General features: G+C 41.9%; 1 protein-coding gene across 1 annotated transcript in view; it reads left to right on the top strand.

The window, feature by feature from the left end:
• Positions 1 to 13,986, top strand: part of PDE3B (phosphodiesterase 3B) — a 66,091-nt gene that overhangs the window by 20,472 nt on the left and 31,633 nt on the right. The window lies entirely within an intron of this gene.

Raw genomic sequence — 13,986 nt, 5'->3', positions numbered from 1 at the left:
ATAAAATTCTATCATAGAAGCCAGAAACCAAGTTAAGTAAAATGTTCCTCCCCTGAAATCTGTTTTAATTTTCTTTTGTGTCTACAGTGCTTTTATCTATTGTCCAAGATTGATAATATATCATTTTCTCTGAAAATATTGGGTTCTGTGATATTACAGTTTTCCCTGAAGAAACACAGTTATGTACTTTGAATTGAAATCAAAATCTCACTATCTTATTTCCATGATACAACTTAGTAATTTATTAAAGGTGTTCTAAGGTTTGCTGCAGATAATATATTATTTATTTATTTATTTATTTATACCTTGCTTTATCTCCCCAAAGGAGACTCAAAGTGGCTTGATATAAAAGCATTACTATACAATTTAAAATATACAAAAATGCAAACATTAAAATATAATTACACACATACAGCACTAAAAAAAGTCCCAGTTAAAAAACCATAAAAACAGTCAAAAACCTCAGTACCCCCGACTAGACCTTAAACACCTTAATCTTGAAAAGCCTGTCAGAATTAAAAGGTTTTAGCCTGCTGCCAGATGGACAGCAGGGAGGGGTCCATTTTGGCTTCCCTGGGCAGGGAGTTCCAGAGTTTGGAGTAACCACCAAGAAGGCCCATTCTCTTGTTCCCACCAACCAAGTTTGAGATGGAGGTGGGACTGAGAGAAAGGCCTCTCCTGAAGATCTCAGGGCCCAGGCAGATTCATACAAGGAGATGCAGTCAGCCAAATAGCTTGGACCTGAACCGTCTAGGGCTTTAAAGATCAAAACCAGCACTTTGACTTGTGCCCAGAAACAGACTGGCAGCTAGTGGAGCTGCTGCAACAGGGGGTTGTCTGTTTCCTGTAGCCAGCCTCAGTGAGCAACCTGGTTGCTGTTCTTTGGAGCAGCTGAAGTTTCCGAGCACTCTTCAGAGGCAGCCCCATGTAGAGTGTGTTACAAAAATCCAGATGGGATGTAACTAAGGCATGTACCACCATGGCCAGATCTGGCTTCTCAAGGAATGGGCGCAGTTAGCATACAAGTTTTAGTTGTGCAAAGACCCTCCTGGTCACCGCAGATAATTGGGCCTCCAGGTTCAGCGCTGAGCAATTTTAGTTAATAACAGAAAATCAGGCTGCAACAAAATGTCTACTGAGAGTTCTGAATTTGTAAAATTTTATCTGCATACTGTCTATTTTTCCATGAACACAAATGATGCTTAGAATTAGTGAGCACGTATGATGCTTAGAATTAGAGAGGAAAATAAAGGTGTTCAGTCTCAAGGCAATCTGTAGGTGCATTCTAATGATACTGTATCAAGGAGGAGGAGCATACTATGCATGCTTTAAATAAAGCTGATTAAAAAGTGGGATTTGCTATGTTTTAGAGACACGGGTTATTGTTGTTCTTTGTTGGAGAGAAATACATTTGTGTGTTTGCCAAATTTCATTCAGAAACAAGTCTTCCTGGATTTTTTTAATTAAATGGAACCAGGAACTTTAAAATGGTCCAAAATGTATTTGCTCTTGGAAAAAAAATATGTTAGAAAATGGTTTCTTAAATATTTCCAAAATCACAATAGAAAGAATCCATATAGATATCTATTGACAGTGTAGTGCTAGATATGACAATAAGTTATATTTTGAAAATATTGATAGTTTGTAAATATCATATACACTGAACTTAATAAAATTAAAAGGAATTGAGATTGTTTGAGCAATTTAGTTCTAATTATTATAAACCTTTTTAAGGAATACAGCCACTGAGGGATAATGCAGACTGTATATGCTTACTCTGAAAATGTGTTAACAAGGTATAAACCAAACATGTTCTCATCGTGTTTGACTAGTCACTTTGGTTTATTAATGAGAGGTTGATTTTCAGTAGACTCAGTACCATTTTTGTACGCTGTTTCACTGATTTCTGCAACCTATTTTCTAATGAATCTATAATAACATGTTCAAATTGTAACCAGGATGGCGGTCCCTCGGGATTGAAAGTGGTGCTGTTGAACGCCAGATCTGTCAACGGCAAAACAACTGTCATCCAGGATTTAATCTTGGATGAGCGGGCAGATCTGGCGTGCATCACGGAGACCTGGCTGGACGAAGCTGGAGGTGTAAATCTGACCCAGCTTTGTCCACCCGGGTTCTCTGTGCAGCATCAACCGAGATCCGGAGGGCGGGGAGGCGGGGTTGCAGTAGTCTATAGAGATTCTATTCCTCTGACCAGGACCCCCATCCCGCAGTCAACAAATTTTGAATGCGTCCACCTGAGGGTGGGTGACCGGGACAGATTAGGGATTCTGTTAGTGTACCGTCCACCTCGCTGCACTACAGTCTCCCTACCTGAGCTAGCGGGGGTAGTCTCGGACCTGGCATTGGAGTCCCAGCGGCTGCTTGTGCTGGGGGACTTCAATGTCCATGCTGAGGCTGCCCTAACGGGAGCGGCTCAGGACTTCATGTCTACCATGGCGACCATGGGTCTGTCCCAACAAGTATCTGGCCCCACCCACAGTGCTGGACATACATTGGACTTGGTTTTCTGTCAGGGATGGGAGGAAGGTGGCGGTGTTGAGGAGTTATCCATCTCTCCGTTGCCATGGACCGACCACTTCCTGGTCAGCTTTAGACTTACTGCGCCCCCTAACCTCCGCAGAGGTGGAGGACCTATTAAATTGGTCCGCCCCAGGAGGCTTATGGATCCGGAAGGATTCCTGACGGCTCTTGGGGATTTTCCCGCCACCGCGGTTGGTGATCCTGTTGATGCCCTGGTCGCTCTCTGGAATGGGGAGATGACTAGGGCAATAGACACGATCGCTCCAGAACGTCCCCTCTCAAGTAGCCGATCTAAACCGGCCCCTTGGTTTACTGAGGAGCTGGCGGTGTTGAAGCGAAAGAAGAGGGAACTAGAGAGCGTGTGGCGTTCGGATCCGAGCGAGTCAAACCGAACACGGTTTGTGGCCTTTTTAAGGTCATATGCCGCGGCAATAAGAGCCGCTAAGAAAACTTTCTTCGCGGCCACTATTGCGTCTGCAAAGAACCGTCCGGCTGAACTGTTCCGAGTTGTCAGAGGCCTTTTAAAACCCACCACTCAGGATGGGTGCCCTGATGACTCGGCTGCTCGCTGTGAAGCTTTTGCTCGGTTCTTTGCAGACAAAGTCGCCTTGATCCGCTCTGGACTGGACGCCGCATTAACGGCAGTCTCTGAGGATGTAACACGAGCATCTGCTTGTCCGATTTTGATGGATTCATTTCAATTGGTTCAATCCGAGGATGTGGACAAGGTGCTTGGAGGAATGAGAGCTACCACATGCATCCTAGACCCCTGCCCATCCTGGCTTCTAAAGGAGGCCAGAGGGGGATTGGCCGAGTGGGTTAAGGTGGTGGTTAATGCCTCCCTTCGGGAAGGCATTTTTCCAGCCAGCTTAAAGCAAGCTGTAATAAAACCGCTGTTGAAGAAGCCATCACTGGACCCCACTCAATTGGTAAACTATCGGCCTGTTTCCAATCTTCCCTTTTTGGGCAAAGTCATGGAACGTGTGGTGGCCTCACAACTCCAGGCATTCTTGGTAGACACGGATTATCTAGATCCGGCACAGTCTGGCTTTAGGCCGGGACATGGTACCGAGACAGCCTTGGTCGCCTTAGTGGATGATCTCCGTCGGGAGCTCGACAGGGGGAGTGTGTCCCTGTTGGTGCTACTCGACCTCTCAGCGGCCTTCGATACCGTCGACCACGGTATCCTTCTGGGACGCCTCGCGGGAATGGGTCTCGGAGGTACTGCTCTGCAGTGGCTCCGGTCATTCCTCGTGGGTCGGTCTCAGAAGGTGTCACTGGGGGATTCCTGTTCTACCCCACAACCTTTGTTTTGTGGGGTTCCTCAGGGTTCAATACTGTCTCCCATGTTGTTCAACATCTACATGAAGCCGCTGGGCGAGATCATCCGGAGTTTCGGGGTGCGGTGTCATCTGTACGCAGATGATGTCCAGCTCTGTCACTCCTTCCCACCCGCTACTAAGGAGGCTGTCGAGGTCCTGAACCGGTGCTTGGCCGCTGTGACGGTCTGGATGGGGGCGAACAAATTGAAATTGAATCCAGACAAGACAGAGGTGCTCCTGGTCAGTCGCAAGGCCGAACAGGGTATAGGGTTACAGCCTGTGTTAGACGGGGTCGCACTCCCCCTGAAGACACAGGTTCGCAGTTTGGGTGTGATCCTGGACTCATCGCTGAGCCTGGAGCCCCAGGTTTCAGCGGTGACCAGGGGAGCATTCGCACAGTTAAGACTCGTGCGCCAACTGCGACCGTACCTTGGGAAGTCTGACTTGGCCACGGTAGTCCACGCTCTGGTTACATCCCGTCTTGATTACTGCAACGCTCTCTACGTGGGGTTGCCTTTGAAGACGGCCCGGAAGCTCCAACTAGTCCAACGGGCGGCAGCCATGGTATTAACAGGGGCTGGGCGCAGGGAGCACACAACTCCTCTGCTGTACCAGCTTCACTGGCTACCGATTAGCTACCGAGCCCAATTCAAAGTGCTGGTTTTGACCTTTAAAGCCCTAAACGGTTCTGGCCCTACATACCTATCCGAACGTATCTCGGCCTATCAGCCCACCAGGACCCTTAGATCTTCAGGAGAAGCCCTTCTCTCTATCCCACCTGCTTCACAGGTGCGGCTCGTGGGAACGAGAGATAGGGCCTTTTCTGCGGTGGCCCCCCGGCTTTGGAATGCCCTCCCTACTGAATTAAGATCAGCGACCTCGCTAATGGCATTTAGGAAAAAACTAAAAACCTGGATGTTTGAGCAAGTCTTCAATTGACCTTTGTCGTGATGTTCTATCTGACCATGGATTAGCAATCAAGACAACGAATTGGATGACGATTTTAACTATGAGATGTCCCGATCTGTATTGGTGGCCCAATACTGCGTATGTTTTTTGTATGTATTCTTAATTTTAATTTTTATATGCTCAAGTGAATTGTATTTTTTAACATTGTATATTTTAACATGTTGTAAACCGCAATGAGTCGCCGCACAGGCTGAGATATTAGCGGTATACAAGCATACCAAATAAATAAATAAATAAAAATTCTACAGCCCTATTAATGAGGTTGTATCAGAGTATTAATCAGTAGTATAGAACCTTTTGAAAAGTCTAAGTAATTACAGCACTGATAGCTGTCCCAGCTGGAGATATCTTCTGATGCAAGTCAAGAAAGATAGGGTTTATGACTCATTTACTTCTCCCTAAACATGTAAAAAAGAAGCAGTCATTTGGAAGAATTCACAGAATTGCTGATACCATGTGTTTTATGATAGAAATAATTGTTGCCTATTACGTATATGTGACATTCTGCATTGTTATAAAACTGTTAGAAAAGTGAAACCACATAGCACCCAGTACTAGACAATAGACGCAGTGTAAAGGTCTATTTTAGCTTTTCATCCTTGTATCACCCAAAACATACTTTAAAGAGTTTTCTATCACATATATATTGGCTTCATATTTCTGCTTTAATAAAATGAATATGATATGACAAATTAATTCAGCCAGAGATGATCAAAAACCAAAGTAAATTATTGATGTTTACTTCAGCATGGTTGAAATCTGGTCAGTCTGTTGAAAATGGTATGTTTATATCTGGTAATTGTAAAAAATATTATCTTTCAAACCATCCAGTAATGAAGAGCTTTTCAAGTGAACACCCCTCTATCAACATGTGTTTAGGAACATTGAGCAGATTAGATAGATCATTTTAAATTTAATCTGTCATATTGGAGGGATCAGTAAAGAATGAAGGCAGTTCTACACAGACACTATAATTCAATTTGAAGCTCGCTTGAGGGTGGGATGTTGACAAAACATGCATCCCAGTGCATACTACTGCATGCATCAAGTCTGAAATAGTGAGTTAAAAACCTCACCAGAAAGTCTGAAATAAGCCGTATAAGTCGTAAGTACCATATATCCCATGCAGGGCTCAAAACTAGGACTGGAAAATGCAGAGTGTTTGTCAGCCCTGAAACACATTTTTAAAAATGCCAAAACATAGTTGGCCAGAAGGTAAACAAGTACTCCCCTAAGAAAGGAAACCACATCATGGCCATGGGGACTCTTATTTTCCACTTCTTTGCTCTCATTTGCTGTGCCCAGCCACAGTCTCTAATACAGCCATTTTTTAACATTTCAATCCACTCATAGATGACTCTGTGTGAGAGAACTTTATCCTCATACTGAGCATGCATGCAGAGATGAATTTGTTCTTCTGGCACACCTTCTGCCCACAAAAAGCATATGATATAATAATGTTCCTCTTTGGTGCAATTTATAAGTTTCACAGCCATCTTCATCACTGTGTGATAACTCTTGTACTAATCTATAAGGGCAGCTGGCTTGCTGGACAGACTGGTGACATAACTCTCTTAGACACAACTAATTACAACTAATCCCACCATCACCGTTTCTAACTGCAGAAAATTTTGAAGACCCTTTTATATATCATACAGATATATATTCTTACATACCATATGACATATACACAAACAAAGCAGCCGTTCTAATACAAACTCACCCAAATTCAGCAACCTCTCCCTTCTGTTTAAAAATGGCAGTTCTGCAGCCTGCTTACTCTGACATTCACCCCTTTTTTTGGAAAGCAGGTTCTTATAGGGAACCTTCAAACTGTAGGAAAAAGAGAAGGAGCAGTAATATCTAAAAGTAGAATTTGTGGACATACGCAAAGTTGAAAGGGATATTTGCCTGAAGAATAGAGCAGTTACCACAGACATATAATATCTGGATCTTCGAACAATTTTGCCATAATTATACTTCACATTTTTGGAAAAAAAAACTTAGATGCTGTGATGTGTGAAAAAATCTAGAGCTTTCTACAAGAAAGTTATGATTTAATTTTTAGGGCTCAGGATGGTGTTCTTACTCTTCTTCAAAATGCAGTAATTTGTACTTGCTTTCAATAGGAAATTTGTTGACTAAAATATATAGTCATTAATTCCCATATTTTTGAACCAGTATGGAACATAAATTCTCAATTATATGGTTGACTACTAAAACCTCGGATCTAGTTCACAACTTGTTTGAGAGAGACTTTTGATACTTTAAGCTTTATTGTCCAAATGGTCTCCTGATTCAGCTAGAGCTGATTAGAGTCACCTGATCAAGCAGTTGAATCCAGCACTCTGCAACAAAGTCTAAAATCCTCTCAAAATATCAGCTCGGAATGTTTGGTTGACAGAAATATTAGCAATGTATGAAGAAATTAATAACAAAACTTAACTAACCTGGAAATAGACGTAAGAATTAAAGTTTCAAAAACAATTATTTTGTGAAAGCACTGAGATATTGAAAAAACATAAGAACTGCATATTGTGCTCTGAACTTTGGCATGTCTGTGAAAGCTTCTGTCACAATAGATTTGTTAGTCTCCAGAGAATTGTTAACCAGTTAGTATTGTCCCCTACACCATAGAACACCAGATTTAAGACACAAGGGGCCACTTCATGTTAGGCACACATCCCATCAGGAAATGAGACTTGTCAGTAACGCATAGTGCAGATTGTATGGGAATCAGCATTCAAACACATTGATTATGAAGCAATACAGAAACCCGGAGAAGAGGGATGGGAGCATCTAAAGAAACATAAGAAAAACAGTGTAATGTGCTACTTTTAACATGCCAAGCACATCACGCATGTTGTGTCCCAAGAATGAAAAAAAAAAGGACAACTCCGAAAAAGATATACAGTTAAAAGTATACTGGTCACAAAGTGTGAATTCTAAAATTTAAACTTGTAAATAACCATATTTTTCAGCAGATGCTGCAATTAATATTAAAATCAATCCACTGACTATATAACTATCTGTGTTCTTGCAGAGTTCTAAAGCAATTGAGAGAATCCCAAGCAATTCTTGATGATTTCTGGAAATCTCTGATATGCAAAGCTGATAAATTACATTAATTGGGGAAGAGGAGGGCTTGGCTGAGTTATCCCCTGGTAGAAGTGATATTTTTTCCCCCTCCAATTCTCCTTCAGCATGAGTTAAAGAAGATTTTGCATGACATGAGAAAAGATCTGCAGCATAATGTATAAGGTGTGCACAGACCTGCAATTTTCTTTGATCATTTTGTGCTGCCTGCATATGCAATAATAATAGTAGTAGTAGTAATAGTAGTAATTTTATTTCTTACCCACCTCTCCTCACGGCTCAAGGCAGGTTACAGAACAATTAAAAAACACAAAACTGCAAAAGCACTACAAATATAGATATTAGAATGTACCTCTATAAAAACTACACACCAAAACTTATCTCTATAAAATACATATTAGAAAACACTAGTGTGCATGTGTTGGTAAAAAAAGGATTTGGAAAATTACTGTTTTGAGTCCAGTTCAATTCTGCTGTCTTTAGTCATTGTGCTCTCAATTTGACTATATGAGGACCATGCTGTTTAACTTCCATTCTGTTTGTTTATTGCAACACATTTTAGTGAAAGAGCCTAATTCTTCACTCTGTTAGACTTTGGAACTTTATTTTTCATTAAACTTGCTTTCCTGAGTTTAAGTTATTTCTTTACTAGTTTGCTGTTAAATATATTAGAAATGAGATAAATTCAAATTGAAATAGGGCATAATTAGTGTTGAGGCATAAAGCCTATTATTCGTTCCAGTTAGAGTAGATTTAGTTAAATCAGTTGAAGCTTGGTAACCCCTCACTTAGATTTTATTGATTCACTAGCTGTGCCCTGCCACGCGTTGCTGTGGCCTATAGTAAAACTTATCAAAGTTGAGGTAGATATCTGGACTATTATGAAAGAGAGGTACCTACCTATTCCTTCCCCCTTTTCCTACCCCTTTCTCTCCTTTCTTCCTTCTCTACCTCTTTCTTTCTTTCCTTCTTTCACTACTTGGTTTCATCCTTCTCTCTTTCCTTCATTCCCTCCCCCTTTCTTCCTTTGCCTTTCTTCCCTCCCTGTTTGCTTCCTTCTTTCACTTTTTATTTCCTTTTCTTTCACCACCATCATAACAATAACAATAATGCAATGCATTGCCTCTGGGACCTGACACCTCTCCCATTCCTCCAGGGTCTAATAGGAATAATAGCATAATCATAATAATAGAAATAACAACCTTTACCCGCCACGTGTTGCTATGGCCAACCTTCCCTCTTTCTCTCCTTCTTTCCCTCCCTCCTTCCTTCCTTCCTTCCCTCCCATCTTTCCTTCTCCTCTTCCTTCTCTATCTCTTTCCTTCCCCCTTTTTCTTTCTCTTCTAGTCTCTTTTCTTCCTTCTCTCTTTCCTACTTTCCTTCCCTCCCTCTTTCTCTATATCTTCCCCCTTCCTTCACTCCCTCTTTCCTTCCTTCATTCCCTTTTTTCTTCTCTCCTTCCTTCCTTCCTTCCCCCTTTTTCTTTCTCTTCTGGTCTCTTTTCTTCCTTCTCTCTTTCCTTCTTTCCTTCCCTCCCTCTTTCTCTACATCTTCACCCTTCCTTCACTCCCTCTTTCCTTCCTTCATTCCCTTTTTCCTTTCCTTCTCTCCTTCCTTCCTTACCCCTTTTTCTTTCCATCCCTCTGTCTCTCATTTCTTCCTTCTCTACCTCTTTCCTTCCTTCCCCTTTTTTCTTTCTCTTCTGCTGTCTCTCTTTTCTTTCCTTCCATCTTTCCTTTTCTTTCCTTTTCTTCTTCCTTCTTTCTCTAACTTTCCTTCCTTCCCCCTTTTTCTTTACCTCCCTTTCTCTTTCTTCCTTCTTTCCTTCCTTCCCTTCTTTCCTGGATTTTGACAGGGCGGGAAGGGGCGGGGTGGGGTTTGGAGGTGGCGTGAAGTAAAAGGAGGTAAGATTGGGGCAGGGGAGTGATGGAGCGTGGGGCTGTGTGTGTGTGCGGCGGCGGGGGGAGTGATGGAGCGTGGGGTTGTGTGTGTGTGTGCAGCGGCGGGGGGAGTGGGGTTGCGTGTGTGTGTGCGGCGGTGGGGGGAGTGATGGAGCGTGGGGTTGCGTGTGTGCGTGCGGCGGTGGGGGGAGTGGGGTTGTGTGTGTGTGTGCGTCGGTGGGGGGAGTGATGGAGCGTGGGGTTGTGTGTGTGCGTGCGGCAGGGGGTGTGTGTGTGTAGGAAGCGGCGCGGCGGGGCTTGGAATGGGCATGGCTTCCGCAGAGGGAACGTTGGCCGGAAGACTGTGTGCGCGCGCCAGGGAACTTGCGGCTGGGCACAATGCACGTGCTCAGTTGTTTTGCCGTTTTGTGAGTGTGTTGTTGTGTTGTTTTTCATTTTGAGTAGATATGTTTGTACCTTGTGGGTTGTGTTATGAGCATGGGAATTTTGGTTAAGTTTCGTTGGTTTTTTTTTAGTTTTGTTGTTTTGGCGTTTTGTGAGTGTGTTGTTGTGTTGTTTTTCATTTTGAGTAGATATGTTTGGACCTTGTGGGTTGTGTTATGGGCATGGGAATTTTGGTTAAGTTTCGTTGGGTTTTTTTGAGTTTTGTTGTTTTGCCGTTTTGTGAGTGTGTTGTTGTGTTGTTTTTCATTTTGAGTAGATATGTTTGGACCTTGTGGGTTGTGTTATGGGCATGGGAATTTTGGTTGAGTTTCGTTGGGGGGTTTGTGAGTTTTGCTGTCCGGTTGAACCAACCTAACAGATTTATATATATAGATTGGATCTATTGGAATTGGGATTAACTCTTAGGCCCCATCTACACTTCTCTATAATGCATTTTCATAGTGTAGTTTAACTGCATTGAATTGCATTTTATGAGTACACTGCCATATAACACAGTTCAATGCAGTTATACTATATATAGGGCAGTAAAGATGGGACTTTAGTTGATGCGCTTTTAAAAATAAAATGTAACCAATATTCTTCCTGTATCTGACAAAGAATTTGGAAAAAAATATTTTGCCAGTAACTTAAGAATACCATAACTGATTTCCAGTTTGAATATGATCAAATGGGTGAGTCCATGCTTAACTTTCTTTTTCTGGTAAAATAACATGAATTACACAAAGCTGTAACTATTTCGTAAAGATACATTCCAAAATTAATAAAATTTGCAAGATCTCAACGTTTTTATGCTTTAATTTCATTAAAAACATCTGAAAGTCCTGGTTGATTAATTTTGCATTCATTGAACTACTGTACAGTATGTCTTTTTAAAACTATTCAAGGCCTTCAGGTTAGTTTTATTTGAGCAATAACTCATTTTCTTTTGGGACTAATTTTTGTTATTATGTTAGTAGGTATTTTGTAGCTGTGTTTTATAACACCTTAATCTGTTTTTACTGATATCCTTTAGAGTGACTTCAATAATATTCAGATCCAGATTTGGAATTCGAAACCTAAAATGTTTGTGTAAGTTATATAGCTGGGTGACTTATTAACATTTTTTCTTGGGTAACACTTTATTTGAGTCAGAGTGGGTACATTTCCAATTTTTTAATCTTCATTGGCATAAACTGTTTTGTTTTGACCAAAGCCTTAGGGGCTGATGACCTGCTCCACTCCAATTAAAAATAAAAGGAATTGAGCATTGCTATTTTTCTTGTAATAGACGTTTAAAACTAATTTTAAATCTGTAATTCAGTAATTATAGCAGCAAGTTCTCTTTATAAGTTTATGTATAGTGCTAGTTTTGCAATCAGAAGCTAGAATTAGGGCATTTCCAGACAGTGCCAAAATGTGTACTTTAAATCTGGGGCAAACAATTCCGAGACATGACAGTAGGTCTACACATAGACCTGTCAGTCCTGGGACATGGTCCTCCAGCGGAAGTTTTATTTTTAAAGAAATTCACCCCATTATGCGCTGGACCTCATATGCATAAAGCAAATGTTTTAATGTAAATACAGATTTCTTATCTCTCGTCACTCAATTGTTAATTCAAGCTGTTTCAGAAAGGTCTAATTACTTTCCACTTGTGCTCTCCTTGAGCCACCTGTGTGTCCTTGGCTCCACGTTTTGATATCCTGATCAGCGGTTTCAGGCTTTTTAAAAAATGCGCATGTGCTGGAGCAGTCCACATATTCGAAAGGGAAGGAAAGCATGTGTTTTGCATGACTTTGTGGATATAGAGCAGGTATGGGCCAACTTTCTTGCCCAGGGACCACCTTCTGAGCCTGGCTGCAAGGGTTGGGCTGGGAGGGAGTGCAGGTGGGGCCAGAAGGGGCTAGGACTGGGGTTGGAAAAGGCAAGGCTGGGCTGGAAAAGGGTAGGATTCTGGAGGAAGAGGGTAGGGTTGAAGAGGGAGAGGGCGGGGTTGGGGCAGGAGGTGGTGAGGTGGGAGGAGGAGACACATGGTGCTCGCAAGAGTGTTCTTGGCAGTGCCGTGTTTCTCCCCTCGTTTCTCCCCTGAGTCTGGGAAAATCACCTGTGCCTTTCAAAGCCTCCAAGGAGGAGAAACACGGAGCTGGTGAGAACCCTTTCTCCAGTGCTTTGTTTCTCCCCCCAGTTTTCCTCTGAGTCCAGGCAAGACTCACCTTCCCAAGGCTTAGAGGAGAAGTAATAAGCACCGTGTTTCTCCCCCACTTCTCCTTTGAGTCTGGGGAAAGCAATCTGCCTTCCCAAGCCTTAGAGAACAAAGAGACACACAGAGCTGGTGCGATCCCTTTCTCCAGTGCTGTGTTTCTCCCCAGCTTCTCCTCAAAGTCTGAGAAAGACTCACCTGGGCCTGTCCAAAGCTCAGAGGAGAAGGAATAACATGGTACTGGCAATATCTGTCTAGCCAGTGCTGTGTTTCTTCCCCTCTTCGTCTCTGAGTCTAGGGAAGGTGGCCCACTTTCCCAAGCCTCCAAGGAGAAGGAGAAACACGGAGCTGGTAAGAGTCCTTTCTCCAGCACCATGTTTCTCAGAGGAGAAGGAATAATACGGTGCTGGCGATAGTTATCTTGCTAGCACTGTGTTTTCCTTTTGAAAAGATGGTAGGAATTCTTTAAAATATGTATAAGAAAAATGGGTTTCTTGTTGTAGAAATAGTGCATTTTTCTTTCTCTTGTCAAAAGTGTTTTTAAAAAGATGTCTTACAGATTTGGTTTTTGAATCAAGTTGCTATGGTGTTTGTATCTCTGTTTACCTATTTCTGTTCTGGGTTGCCATAGAAATATTTACTTACTGTGCTCAGGCGTAGATTTATTAAACAGCAAGAACAAATAATTTCAAATCAATGCAGCACACAAAATTCTAAGTTTAAAAATCTAAAACTTTGAAACTTCTTAAATCTGGGAGTATTAGCATTCTACAAAGCTGATGTTCTGAAAAGCCAAGCTTTATCTCTTGTAAATATCACCTCAATTACAAAGTGCATATATATGTTTGATGTCACTATTCAGGTTAGACCTCCAGAAGACTTGTTCAGTTCTGACCAGCAACTAGTACAAGTGCCTGCAAGCAGCCCCTCTAGTTCTGACTTGGCCACAATATGATTACATATTGAAAACTTTCTATCTACTTTGGTTACATAGTTAGTGGCTGAAGCTATTTTTCTGCTTTCATCTGAATGCACAGGAAAAGACTTGCCTGTAGCTCAGTAAGAACTCTAGGTGATCTCTGATAACTCATGGATGCTCCGGTCTTTGTTGAAAGTTTCCTTGATCAGTTCCAGATAGTGACATCATTTAGACCACAGCTGCAGATTGTAAACCTGTCTGCTTCAAATTTGGCTTAGATTCAACCTAAATAAATTATTTTAGACAGAGTTGCTAAACTTTTTCCCCATATGGTTCAATTAGAATTTTCTGTTCATATTACAGAAAATTTTTATTCATATTACTTTCTCGGTAGGACATATAATGATCAAGTGCCACCTTGTGGAATATTGTCATATTCAAAGAATATCTCTAAAGCACGGCTTCTAAAATGTGGTCCCTGATCCCAAATGGGGTCCCCTTAGCTCAATGTTGACAACATCTAGACCAAACTTGGCACAAATACTCAACATGCCCAAATATGAACACAGATGGAGTTTGGCACGAATACTCAATATGCCCAAATATGAACGCAGA

The sequence above is a fragment of the Anolis sagrei genome, chromosome 1 (assembly GCF_037176765.1).
Source record: "Anolis sagrei isolate rAnoSag1 chromosome 1, rAnoSag1.mat, whole genome shotgun sequence".
NCBI lineage: Eukaryota > Metazoa > Chordata > Lepidosauria > Squamata > Dactyloidae > Anolis > Anolis sagrei.
This window is presented reverse-complemented; position numbering and strand designations above follow the sequence as displayed.